Below are 14,605 nucleotides of genomic sequence, written 5' to 3'. Positions count from 1 at the left end.
CTTCACATTTCCTCAGTGAGTACGAACCAAATAGGTATGAATCTTATCAAGTGTGTGTGTGTGTGTGTGTGTGTGTGTGTGTGTGTGTGTGTGTGTGTGTGTGTGTGTACTAAGACTGATCCCATTTGTTGCATTTGGTTCAAACAGTAGTGGGGTTGAATGTCATCCCTGGGGCTGAACTACAACAATGTTTTGAAGAGCAATTGGTCAAAGGTAAGGTCATCTTAAATGTGGTAGTTCCCATACGATTACAATCAAACTTGGTTGGAATGCTGACGATTAGGCAAGGATGAAATGAGAAGATTATGAGAACAACAAGTCAAAGTTCAAGGTCATTTAACAAGATCAAATGTTCCTATAACTTGACTGGATTTGAACCTAACCAAGAGAAAGGGCAGAAAGTCAAACAAAGATGAAGCAATTAGAGTTTTCGAACAATCGGTGCCACGTCAAGGTCACTGGGTCAAGTCTAACGATCGGCCCTAAAACCAGGTGCTGCACGCTGTGAATGCTCCTTGTTATTACACGTACTATGACGACGACGGTAATGAAGATGATGATGATGATGATGATGATGATGATGATGATGATGATGATGATGATGATGATGGATGGATGGATGATGAAGATGATGATGATGATGATGATGATGATGATGATGATGATGATGATGATGGATGGATGGATGGATGATGAAGATGATGATGATGATGATGATGATGATGGATGGATGGATGACTGATTGATGGATGGATGGACGATTGTCTGACTGACTGACTGATGGATGGATGGATGGATGGATGGATGGATGGATGGATGGATGCATGGATGGATGGATGGATGACTCACTGATTGATTGATGAATGGATGATTGGTTAACTGATCGCCTGATTAATTGATGATGATGATGATACTGATGATGATGACAAAAAAAAAAAAAGTTTATTTCCGCCTACGTATGACAGTAATCTTTGAACGAAATTACCTCACTACCCTCATCAAGATTCATCATCGCCACATAGTGCTGAGTCTCTCCTTCCCTCTCGATATCACCCCTTCACCCCTCTCCCCTCACTCCTCACACCTCCTACAGCTCATTGGATAGTCGAGGAGGCAAAGGCGAAATCACAAGGAACAGTTTTATAAACTTCAACTATGAGTCTTTGTGTCCTTCCGGTCTTCTCCTTTCCTTAGACCTTTGTTTGAATTCCCTTGTGTACAGACAAGTTTGTGTTTGTTTTCAATTACTTATGCCGTTAATGTGGTTGGTTGAAGTGTGTGTGTGTGTGTGTGTGTGTGTGTGTGTGTGTGTGTGTGTGTGTGTGTGTGTAATCTGCTCTGGGTATCAGTTTATACCCAAGCCTGAGTTCCACTAGTCCACCAACACACCAAAATGGGAAGGGGGAAACATCATCATATACTACAATTATGGTCTTTCATAACTACTGTACTGCAAAAATGTGGCATATACGTCTTAAGGGTAGGCCATCTCACACTGAAATGCTCTACTGTGACTGTAATAAAGAATATAACCGATCACTTTTTTATGCATCGATTAGCATAACTGAAGAGCAATGAAGCTAGTTGAACGACATTCAGGTGAAAAAATTACTTCCCCAAAACAGAATGAATTTTATCTCGAACTTGCACTTCACATTTCCTTACTTCCATGATGCCATTAAATATTTCTGTAATATGCATACGATCTCAATAAACTGATGGTCTAATATATAATCACAAATAAAGGGTGGAAATAGAATACCCACAAAGTATGGTAGAAAACTGAATCTCAACAGAAAGTCTGAAATCAGGATCACTAAACTGGAAGTCTGAAAACATCGAATCACAAAGGAAAGACAGAATACAAAGGATATTAGAAGGATGGCGGAACAAACACAAGAACCTGAATGAAGTGTGGAAACACCGGATCTTTAACGGAAACGTGTAAAAAGCAAACATACTCGTAGTGACACCGTCTCTGCTCCTCCCCATCTCATGCCATTCAGCTGCCCAGCATGAACTACCTTATATGTGGGAACAACAGACAGTCAACATGGTCATCTGAGTCGGCTGGTGGCTCTATCTTCAGTATTTAACACAACTTAGACCATTCTGTTCATGGTCACCCACTCCCTCCCTTCCATGTCCTGCCTTACCCTACCCTGCTCCAATCCCTGCCCTTCCCTATCATGGCCTTTCCTCCCACCTCCTGCCCTGCATTATCCTGCCATGATCTGCCTCTCAATCAGTCCCTGCATAAATGGGTGTTATTGTTCAGCTAGTGACAAAAACTGTGTGCTGCTCTATTTTTGTCTCTGGGTGGAACACTGGAGTTAGATACTTAGCATGTTATTACAGATCCATGTATAAAATGTAGGAGCACTCAGAGAATTCAACACCTGTACCCTACACATGGATTACGAACCGAATACCTGGCTGTGATCTTGACCTTCAACAGATAGTTCTCAAAATCCAGTTTCCTGTTTTACAGTAAACCAATGGGTTTACCACTCAATGCTGAGGTACCCGAGAGAAGCACTACATCAACTAAGTGGATGGTGGTGCCCCACTTACCACTCTGTATAAAGAAACGACATAAAATGACACACTTCCCCCACTCTCTCTCTCTCTCTCTCTCTCTCTCTCTCTCTCTCTCTCTCTCTCTCGGACCCTAGGGTCGGTGTAACAAGAAAGCCAGAGTTTTTAATTACATTCCCAAGATGAACTAATAAAAGTTTTCAACCTCGAGAGTATGAGATATTTATGACCGGTAGTTAGTGGTCTTGATGCTGTTTCTTTTCCTTGGCGATTTATTTATCAAGTTACCCTTTCGTGCACGGATAAGTTAATAAATTTTGTGAGATTATGACGTGCATGCTTTTCTCCACACCCCAACTGCCCACCACACGCCCCAAATATGTGTATTCTCGGTTTATTTTCACCACCCAAACATATTTATTTTGGCACAAAACCCACATATTCCTATTTGTCGATGTTTGTTCTACACGATAAGAAAAAAAAAAAACACGCTATACATACATTAGGGTAGTGCAAATAAACATTCAAGAGCATACATTTCACTTCCCAACATCATAAATCGAATAGTTACTACTCAATCTCTACATGTTATACCATCATTGGAAAGAGAATTTTATTAGCTTTCGAATGCCGGAGGTCCCAGTTTGATACGAAGTATGTTGTTCGAGTAATAAGCGATGAAGTAAAACCCATTTCCTACAGACAACATATTTTTTTTATTCGGGGAGATCTAGTGAAAAAGTTTTCGGCCACTGTAACGTTTTTATTTTATCATCCTCTGCAGAATTTAATTAGCTTCCATTTGAGCTCAAAACGGTGAACCTAGGCCTCATAGTTTTCGAGAAAAATGCAAAAAACTACGGCACACCCATGCCATGTTGTGACTGTAGGGCAATTTCCTGCATTCCTCTAAGCTACTGTATGTATTTCACCAGTTCTTTTTACACTAGATATGCACACTATATTCACATGATTCACTGTCACTTTTATTATAGCTGAATACTCATATTTGGTGCAGGGTAGAGGCAGTGTAGTTGATTAGAAACAGTAGCATAATCTTCTTTGGGCCAACGGTTAATAACAACCAGGATTGCTTAACAAACACCAAATATCCTATTGCAAACACCAAATCTAATCACAACAGTGCCCAAACACTATAAACAAGCACTACTGGTATAATGAAATGTATTGCACGGTCACGACAGGAGTGAGAGTGGAAATTTAAAGGGACAGAGCTGTGCAGTACCTTCCCCACTCACAGCTCATTTGGTACTGAATAACGTGTCCGCTCTGTTGCTGGTATCGAGACCCACAGTTGCCAAATCAATACTTTTGACAAGGAGCAGGGAAGCTATGACACCTTCAAAAATGACGCCGATCGGCCAAAATCTTTTCCCCTGACGAAAGTTTTTATGCTTTAATGATGCCAAAAGTGTCAACAAGAATAGTTGCAGCCACACCCACATGACGACAAACGCGTCATCGTGTACGAAGGGGTTTATTTGCTTACTTATGGTAGTGTACAAATCCAAAGGCTGGAACAGTCCTTACAACCGCTGCTGCTGATATAGGAGAGATAAACAGGAACATTCAATTCTGTTTTCTACTAGGACAGGACATAATTCTTGCACCACGCAAGGGGTGAGAGGAAGTTGACAACATCTGCAATGAAATTAAATGTTTAAATGTAGGAAGAAAATCTGGTACACATTATGATACATAATATGCTGCAATGCCTTGGTGCTCAAATTACTGTCATGTCTGTCACATTTGCTGAAAATGAGAGAGAGAGAGAGAGAGAGAGAGAGAGAGAGAGAGAGAGAGAATTACTATGACTAAACTCTATATCATTTAAATTATAAAGCCAAGTTGCATATGTGTGTATCTGTCTGTATGCTTGTTCGATTCTTTCATAACAACAGCAATAGATATCGACCTAACTATTGCTGCATTGGGTTGCAGTAAGTCCAGGGAGTGTCAAAAAAAAAATCCCCCCCCCAAATTTTCATGATTGCACGCAATGCAACGGCAAAAATGGTCAGAAATCGTGATACGCAAAAATGTTTGTCTGTGGGTTTGTTCATTTTATTCACGAGGACACTAATATATGTCGACCTCTTCTCTTTGCATTAGGTCGGATTAAGTCTAAAGTGTGTCAGAAAAATACCAAACAAAAATTTTGGTGATCATGCTTGACGCGATGGTGCGAAATTGTAAGAAATAGTGACACACAAGAAAATACGAGAAAATCATTTTTTCGACTTCTTGGTCAGAAATGGTCATTGTGGGCTTAATATTGGTGTGGAAACAAAAATTCTGATATTTGTAAAGACTTTGTGATGGAAAGGCTATTAGTCCTGCAAATTTTTGTGGGCAAGCACTAGTTTTATATACAGTAAATCATAATAACTTCGATTTACTGTATACACTAAAGTTTTTGTTGTCGTTCTCTATTGTATTCCTCCCAACTTCTTGATCTTGATCCTCCCGACCCCTTGTTCATCTTAAATAATGTTTTAAAATCTGCCTCACTACCTCTACCTTGTCTTTAAATATCGTCGTTTACATCATCATATTTTCCCTCCTAAATAGGTTATGTCCCCATTCCGTCATTTCACGGTACTCAATACAAGAGCATATCGTAATTCTAGGCTTTTCGTCTCATTAACTCTCCTTGTCTTACCGACTCCCTTCAACCTCTGTCTCTTTGCCGCACTGTTACATCATTATCTCTTTTCTATCGCTACTTCAGTGTTCGCTGCTCCTCTGAGCTGTCTGCTTACATCCCTCCACCTCTGCAATGGACGTATAGCACCTGTCCAGCAACAAACTCATCCCTTTTCTGTCCATCTCTCTAATGCAAGAGTTAACCGTTATTTCCAGCCCTTCATTTATGCGACAGGTCAACTCTGGAACTGTCTCCCTCTGTCTGTATTTCCTACTTCCTATGATCTCCAGTCTTTCAAACGCAGTGTGTCCAGGTATCTTGAAGTGAACGGATCTTGAATTTGGCTCTCTGTTGTATTGTTTTATTTTTATTTTTTTTCTTGGAAGGAACGATTTGCAGGCCCCTGCCTTTGGTTCCTTCTTTCTTGCATAAAAAAAAACTACGGTATACAATGTCTTTTAAGCTCATAGCTTAATACATTATTAAAATAGAGGTCGCACGATAAGGAACAAATTATATGTTCCTTATTGTGCGACTTCTTTACCACCTATACTTCCCCATTCCTTGTTTTACCATTTCCTAAGCCTTTCTTCTTTATTCTGCATCCTCTGTACCTTATTTTCATCATATCTTTCCATTATTACTGTTCTGTCTCTCCCACCCCCTACCCTGCTTCCCTTACAATCTCGGAATGATCATCAGTCCTTCAGAGGGCGAGGGTGTCTATCAGTATTGTCTAGAGTCTGCCTGAATAAAATCATCCACTCGGGTCAGCGTCCTCTACGGCGACCCACCCTGGTAGAAGAGGTGGATGTGTCTGGCGGCAGTACAACCACACCGGTGATCCTGCTGGTGATACATACTGTACACTCCAGTGGGCATAATCTTCGGCCATCTGCCTTGCCCAACTTCTACTCCTGGCTATCTCAGGGGGTTGACGAGGAATGCGACACTCCGGAATGAGAGACATGGACACAACCAATCAGTTAGGTTGGCAGTCAGCGTCTCCAGAGCCCACTAGGTTCTGGAAAGGGTGAAGGAAGGAGGAAGGAACAAGACAACAGCCCCGACCAATGGGTTAACCAGTGCAGACCAAGCAAAGCGTTTTATGTTTTATCTCTGCTATATTCACACATTTGTATTCTGCGTTGGAAACAAACAATAAATTAATTTAAAAAATAAATATAAATACACAGCAAGCACACTGTGGTTCGTCAATGACATTTTATATCACTAATGACGATAGAATTTTTATGCAAACATCATTCATTGTGCATATATTTCGAGGATACACATACACGCCTCTGCACACACAGTCAACTACATACTCCACAAATATGCCCACTTTTTTGACATACATATTAAGACTCGAATACACCCAGAAAAGCACAATAAATTACCCATGAGTGCACGAATCTTCCCTTACCCCAAACCCACACACAAACACTAAGTCTGCACAGGGATACAAAATTATACAGACAAAAATCACAGATTCCCTTTCCACCTCCTCCCTCACACACACAGACACAGTCCTCAGACATAAAGAGAAAATATAAACTGGAACCAAACCATGTCAAACAGAAAGAAATCAAATAATACAAATCGATCTGTCTCTCTTTCCGGACCTCACCGCGACAAAAAATTTTCATCCCTCCCTACCACAAATCACTGTCCCTCGCTCCTCCCCATGTCAACCCCAAACTCGGAGTGCTTTGGACATCATCCAGCGATGCCTTTGTGACGTCTCGGCTCCCAGGACAGGGTGGCAGGACCAACAAAAAGGGTGGCAGGGTCACAGAAACTCCTTGGTACACTCGTCTAGTTCTTTAAGAGATTTCTTTTTTATTTCCTAGTGCACAGGGTCACTGTGTGTGTGTGTGTGTGTGTGTGTGTGTGTGTGTGTGTGTGTGTGTGTGTGTGTGTGCGTGCGCGCAAAGGAATAGCACAAGTGTGGCCAACTTAGTACATCTGAGTCAACAAGGGTGAGTGTAGACAAGTATGTAAATGAAATACTAAGAAGAAGAAATAAATTACATTCACTAAGCATTTGACATATCTTCGTGTCATCACACTGATACACACAGCAAAATCCAGCATACAACATTACGAGGCCACTACTGACAGCCAACATCCCACCCGGTGAAAAATGTGCCAGAAATTGTGACCCGAACATTTACTCATACCGACAACAGCCAACCCTGGATGCTCGCCCCGGATATACATTTCTCACAAATCACTCAAGAAAACCACACCCAAGCCAATAATATTACCTCCAAAATAAAGTTTCTGTGAGTGTTCCTATTAAGGCTTTGGAGGGTTATCATAGCGGTCACTGGTAATCAAGCCTTCTTCACCTATCTCTGAATTAAAGGCTGGGATTCGAACTCTTCCCAGATGCAGATGATCTTATTTCGCCTCCTGGGTGTCGGTGGTGGCTGTCTACTCCTTCATTCAGCCACTTTCTTGATTGTGTGCACTGGGTGTCGGAGGAGGCTGCCTACTCTTTCAGCCGGACACTTTCCTGATTGTGTGTACTGGGTCTCGGTGGAAGTTGTCTACTCCTTCAGCCGACCACGTGCCTCGGCTCTTAAAAGGCAGCGTGGGATCCCATTTCGATACATGGAAAGAGTGTGATAAAGACAAGAGTGGGAGGCTGTCTGGTTGTGGCTCATGTCGATACTGTCACATTACACTCTCGCTTCATCACAGGACAGTTACCTCAATCAAGGTGATAATGTGTAAGAGGAGCAAATGCTGTGAGATGTCTGGCTGGGTGGCTCCTGTCGATGCTAGTACAGTAAATAGTATTACTCTCTGCTCACTTAACGAAGAAATTTGAAGTCTGAAGACGGTTTGACGAAAGATGCTAACAGTGTGATAGCATTAGAGCGAAATACTAAAAGCTGACTGTTTGTTGGAAATTCCTGAGTGATAACAACAGAGGAAAACTCTGTAATTCTACAATGCTTCGAAGTCTCTGCCTTTACTGTGTTTATATGGATAGGCTATTGATTCCCGTATAAGATTAATTTCATTCTGGAATACTTTCAACAACCAGAGAAGCGACAGTTAGATTTAAAGACATTACAGTGCTCCAGAACCATGGTTCACTTCAATACTTTCATTCACCCACTCGTCACTGCAATATGAGGGACAGGTTACAAAGAAGTACAGATGGAGTGAGAAAGTAGGAATGGGTATCAGACACTTAAGACGAGGGGAATGGGAAAAGAACTTCTGAGGAAATGGAAGAAGACAGTGGAAGAGAGAAACGAAGAAGCTAACAGACATAGGAGAAGAAAAGATGGGAGAAGTTAAAAGGGGGTAAAGGAGGGAGATTCGGCTTGGACTGAAAGTGAGAGGGTAGAGAAGGAGTGAAGAGACCAGCTAGGAAGCGAAAGGCTGGTAAATGTAAAGAAAGACGGGCGACTTAGAAGAAAAAATTAGGCTAGGAAAGAGAGCTCAAGTTGAAGGAGCTGTGAGAGTGAGAAGATAAAAAAAAAAAAAGATGAGGAAATTGATAGCCTTGTGCAAGATAGTTAGTAGTAGTTATAATACCATATGAAAAACATAGGAAGCGTCACAACAATAAAACAGACCCTGGAAGGATTTTCTTTTCCAAAGCATCATTATGCTTACACTAGCAGTTATTCTGTTAAAATAACAGGCCACCACCCAAGATACACTCTAATCTTGGCATATCTTGACCTACTAAGCTAAACTTGAGTGAGAGTCTTTTATACTCCTCTTAGGCTACAGTAAGTCTGACGATTTTTTTTTCAACCTACTTTCATCTCCATTTGGGTCTGACACACAAAAGATCTGCCGCCAGTAATGTGAAAAAAAAAAAAAAAAGTATTTATATAGTCGTTGTGGAAGAATCACAAGGAAAGTCTAGACCATAATGGTATTTTATTTCCACATCCTTCACGGTTTTTGCCCCGTTACGGACTTTATATGGTGACAGAAACAGACTAAGAAGTGACTTATAAGCAGTGCAGTGACGCGGGTTACGTTGGGGTGCGATCAATATAGGGGTAAGAAAATCAATGACGAGTACTAGTGCGGCAAGATACGGTGTAGAGATAATTCAGACTGACGCTATCTCCCTCAATACATCACAGTGTAAAATATGGCGACCTAACGCCCTACACCCCTCATCTTAAGCACTGAATGTGTGTGCTGCCGCAGCCAGACAGGGTGTGGGACTAATGCATATCGACGCTACGCAAATTGATAAACCCATGTTAAAACTTCCTAAACTTTCACTGTAAGCACTGGCGTATTGAGCCACAACGGTGATGTACAGTACATCACCCACAAAAAGCTCATAAAATGAAAGAAACGCATTCGGAGGCCGAATGCTAATCGCCCACCAAAGTATGCTGTTGGCTAAGCTACAACCTACCTGCAACCCAAATCTGCAGAAAAATTGCAAAACCCTACGGAATTAAATCACCGCGTTTCACAGAAAGCCAGCCATAGTAAATGAAGCAAAAGAATTCGGGGACCGAACACAAATTGCCCGCCACAATATGTTGATGGCTATGGTAGGTTAACAAGCCAAATTTGAAGAAAAAATGCAAAACTCCACGGAATTTAGTCTGCGCATTTCGCGAAAAAAAAAAAAAATCTATTTACCTTCTGCCAGACGCCTTACTCCCGCAAGGGATGGCCACAAACAAACTGAGTCCATGTCGCCATGGCCCCCGCTAATTCACTGCCTTACTCCTAGCTCACATCCTCGTCTCTCATATACCTCTCCACTCCATCCCTCCATCTCATCCTCGGCCTCCCCCCTCCTTCACCCCCCGACTACCTCACTCACCTACACCAGTTCACATTAAAAAGTATATGGCGGCAGGCACTAGGCAATCTTTGATTATATCCACACCAAAAGTTATTGGTGTCAGCACTTCCAAATAGTTCCTCTTTCTTGAAGGTTTGGTGAAAATCCGTCCTCAGCTCTATGAAAAAAGTTGGGAACACACACACACACACACACACACACACACACACACACACACACACACACACACACACACACACACACACACACACACACACACACACACACACACTATATCACCTCGCCTTGTTAAAGCTGGAAGATTAATATAGTACAGTATGTGTCGGATCTGGTGGCAGGTTTCGGAAAGGCGTATTGGCACTAGACTCAAGAGGGTACACGGGCCTTGCTACATATTTCCTTAACCAGCCCAAGCCATCATTATATTCTGTAATAATCACCACCCCACTGCTGTGTTGTCCTCTACATTATATATATATATATATATATATATATATATATATATATATATATATATATATATATATATATATATATATATATGTGTGTGTGTGTGTATAAACATGTCCTGGTGCACAACTCACCCTAACCTCACTTCGGCCTTCAACCCTCTTAATTAGTCCAAGGTGTGCCGCGGGGAGGGTAATTATCGGTCCTAATAACCCTGCCGCCGCCTCACTGCCATAATTAGCTACCATTACACCACCCATCAATCGGCTTAACGCCACATTATCCATTTCTGATTACGTCTTTCTGGAAACTGGGCTGGGTTGAAAAACAAATTCTTCCCTCTAGCTTCTGCCTGACGCCTAACATTTATAAGAGTTTATACAGGGTGGCCAGGACAAAAGACCAGCCAGTATCTCTACCACTGTCTGTATAATGTATTATAAGACCAGTGGCGTATCCACGATTTTTGCCGGGGGAGGGGGGAGGGGCAAACACATGGAGTATTTCCCCAAAATATATCACCACAACTTTTCCTAGATTTGATGCTTTATGTCATCAGAAATAAATTTACATCATTACTGTCGAATTTATTCCAATGTCATAAAGAAAAACTAAAGGAAATATGAGAGAAAATACTGAAAACAAGGATATTTTTCTTGAAATTTTTATAGTTCACAGAAATCCACGAATTAAGACGAAGTAGTATAATATGTTTACATTTTATAACCTTATACATTTTATAACATTTACAGAATTTATTGACCGATTTTGTTTAATCTGAAGAAGAATATTGGTTGTATCTTATGCACTGGTGAAATAAAGTAATTTGTTCAAATATTTATTCTTATCTTTTCCCGACATGTTCACAGCTTTCTTGGAGTAACTTTACAGAATTTATTGACCGCTTAATTTGAAGAAGAATGCTGGTTCTATATTATGCACTGGTGAAATAAAGTAATTTGTTCATATCTTTATTCATATTACCTTTTCCCCACATGTCCACAGCTTTTTTGGAGTAACTTTAAGTAAATAGCTAATAATCCTTTCAGAGGAGAGGTATGTAAAAACACTCAGTACATAATGTTACCAGAGGTCTACTCTTTCATTAGAGGGAAAAAGGAAACACCAGCAATAAATTAGAAGGCACTGGATTTTCCATAGCAGAAGACATCTTGTCACGTGTCACTGGTCATCACGGCCACTCTCGTAGATGGTATAATTATCGATATATGCATGCTAACTTCCGTCCGTTCTACCTCATTTTTTTTTTCTCGGTATCACAAATTTCTTGTGCACTTTTAGTACTGAAAAAAGCACTGTCAACACTATACTCTTAGCCCATCATTTAACTGTTGTCTTTATCTCTCTCTACATATAAGGAAGTACAACTATTTTGCGTAATAGCCTATGAAATTATGATGAAATATACCACACATCGACACAACACCTACCATACGAGAGGCAATGGCATCCATACAATCTGTTTACATTCGGAAATAAACCCTGTATTTTGATTGGCTGCTGGAAGAAAAATGGCTGAATGGATGGGCCAATGAAAACTCAAGATTTGGCGTGAGTGCCCCTAATACGCATTCGTGACACTATGATCTCCAGTCTTTCAAACGCAGTGTGTCCAGGCATCTCGAAATGAACAGATCTTGAATTTGGCTCTCTTTTGTATTGTTTTTGTTTGTTTTTTCTTGGAAGGAACTGTTTCGCGGGCTCGTGGCCTTGGTTCCTTCTTCCTCGCATTAAAAAAACAAAAAAACATGATATCCAGGAGAAGGGAGGTTAAGAGACTGGTGAAGGAGAGTAAAAAGAAAGTGGATGAGGAGTTTGGGAGGAATCTGAGTGTGAAATGGAGGGAGAGTAAGAAATTGTTTTGGAAGGAGGTAAAGAAAGTAAGGCAGTGTGAAAGGGGAAATAGTAGGGGAGTGAAAGATAGGAATAATAGATTGTTGGTGGAGAAGAGAGAGAAACTGAGGAGATGGAAGGAGCACTTTGAGGATTTGTTGAATGTGGAGAGTGAGAGCAGTGCGAGTGTGAGTGGTTGGGGATTGGCTGGGAGGGGAGGAGATGGGAGGAGGGAGGAAGAGATCAGTGGGGCGGAGGTAGTGGAAGCGATGAAGAATGTTAAGTTGGGAGGGGCCCCAGGAGTTGATGGAGTGTGTGGTGAAATGCTTGGGTGTGGGGGTGAGATTGTTGTGGAGTGGATGTGGAAGTTGTGTGGATTGGCTTGGGAAGAGGGAGGGGTTCCAGAGGACTGGAAATCAGGTATAATTGTTCCTTTATACAAAGGAAAAGGGGAGAGAGAAGTGTGTGGTGACCATAGGGGTGTTTGCCTGCTTAGTGTGACTGGTAGAATATATGGTAGAATGCTCATTGATGGGGTTGGGCATGTGACAGAGGAGCTAGTTGGAGAAGAGCAGGGGGATTTGGGAATGGAGGGGGGTGTGTGGATCGGATATTTGTTCTAGGATGTTTGGTGGAGAAGTGTCTAGAGAAGGGAAGGAAGGTGTGTGCTGCCTTCGTGGACTTGGAGAGGGCTTGTGACAGAATGGATAGGCAGGGTATGTGAAAGGTATTGGGAATGTATGGAGTGGAGGAAGTTGTTGGGTGCTGTGAAGAGTATGTATGAGGGAGCAGGGGTTGCGGTGCGAGTAGATGGTGAGCTGAGTGGGTTCTTTGATCTCAATGTGGGACTGAAGCAGGGTTGTGTGATGTCTCCATGGTTGTTTGATATATGCATGGATGGGGTTGTAAAGGAGGTGCAGGGTGGGGCAGTGGATGTGGGGGTGGCTGTAATGAGTGAGGGTGAGATTTGGAACCTTCCGGTGTTGCTGTTTGCTGATGATGCAGTACTTTTGAGTGGAGATGAATGGGAGTTGCAAGGTTTGGTGAATGAATTTGGGACGGTGTGTAGGAGGAGGAATCTGAAAGTTACTGTAGACAAGAGTAGAGTTGTGGTGTTTGAGAGGAGTGAAGTCACGGAGTGTGCAGTGAGGTTGGATGGTGGGGATGTGGAGAATGTGAGTGCATTCGAGTGCTTGGGTGGTGTGATGAGCAAGGATGGAGCTTTGGAGGGTGAAGTGCGTGAAAGGGTGTAGCAGGGAAGGAGGGTCGTTGGTGCACTGAGGGCAGTGATGAGAAATAGGGAGGTGAGTGTGGAAGTTGGGAAGTCACTGCATGATAGTATTGTGATCCCTGCCCTGACGTGTGGAGGCGGGGCGTGGACCTTGCAAGGGGGGAACGGGTCAAGAGTGAGAGCAGTGGAAGTGAGTTGCTTGAGAGGAGCATGTGGAGTGACGTGGAGGGACGGGTTGACGAGTGAGGAAGTGAGGGAGCGATGTGGGGTGGATGTGGATGTGGTTGAGAAGATTAGGAGAGGTACACTGGGGTGGTTTGGACATGTGAAGAGAATGGAGAATGAAAGACTGACTGGGAGGGTGTATGTGGGTGGGGTGGAGGGAGGGAGAGGGAGGGGTGGACCGGGGATGAGGTGGAGGGATGGAGTTGAGAGGTGTGTGAGGGAGGGGGGGGTGAGTTGGGGGGAGGGTAGTCAGGTGGTGGGTGGCAGAGCGACTTGGAGGCGTTTTGTCTGCGGCCACCCTTTGCGGGATTGGGGCTTCGGGCTATAGATAGATAGATAGATAGATATCCAGTTCGGACACAGCTATGTGAGGTTGACCTCCAAGGTCGTTTGAGGTCACCGGTAATGGTAAACAAGTGTGCACAAATATCATGCGGTAATCTGCAAAAACTGAAATAGAAAGTTCCTGGGCCTCTTACACTCCCTCTTCAAAAGCATAAGAGGTACATGGTCTTTCTGGAGTAGAAAGAAAGATTGATCTAGAACAAGTAGGATCAGTGTGTTCGCCTTTTTTGGCCCGGGCAACGCCGGGTACCCCTGCTTGTTTCTAATAAAAGTGTTTTCGTTATTTTAGTTTAATTTTAGGTATACTCTCTCTCTCTCTCTCTCTCTCTCTCTCTCTCTCTCTCTCTCTCTCTCTCTCTCTCTCTCTCTCTCTCTCTCAACATTCATTCGTTTTCTTGTCCACAAAAAAAAAAAAATAATAATAATAATCTGCCCCTAATCATCATCTTGTCGTTCTTATATTTATCACGTTTAATATACTATT

Source organism: Coenobita brevimanus, chromosome 7 (assembly GCF_032717465.1).
Source record: "Coenobita brevimanus isolate Jiangsu-jjx chromosome 7, ASM3271746v2, whole genome shotgun sequence".
NCBI classification, from domain to species: domain Eukaryota; kingdom Metazoa; phylum Arthropoda; class Malacostraca; order Decapoda; family Coenobitidae; genus Coenobita; species Coenobita brevimanus.
This window is presented reverse-complemented; position numbering follows the sequence as displayed.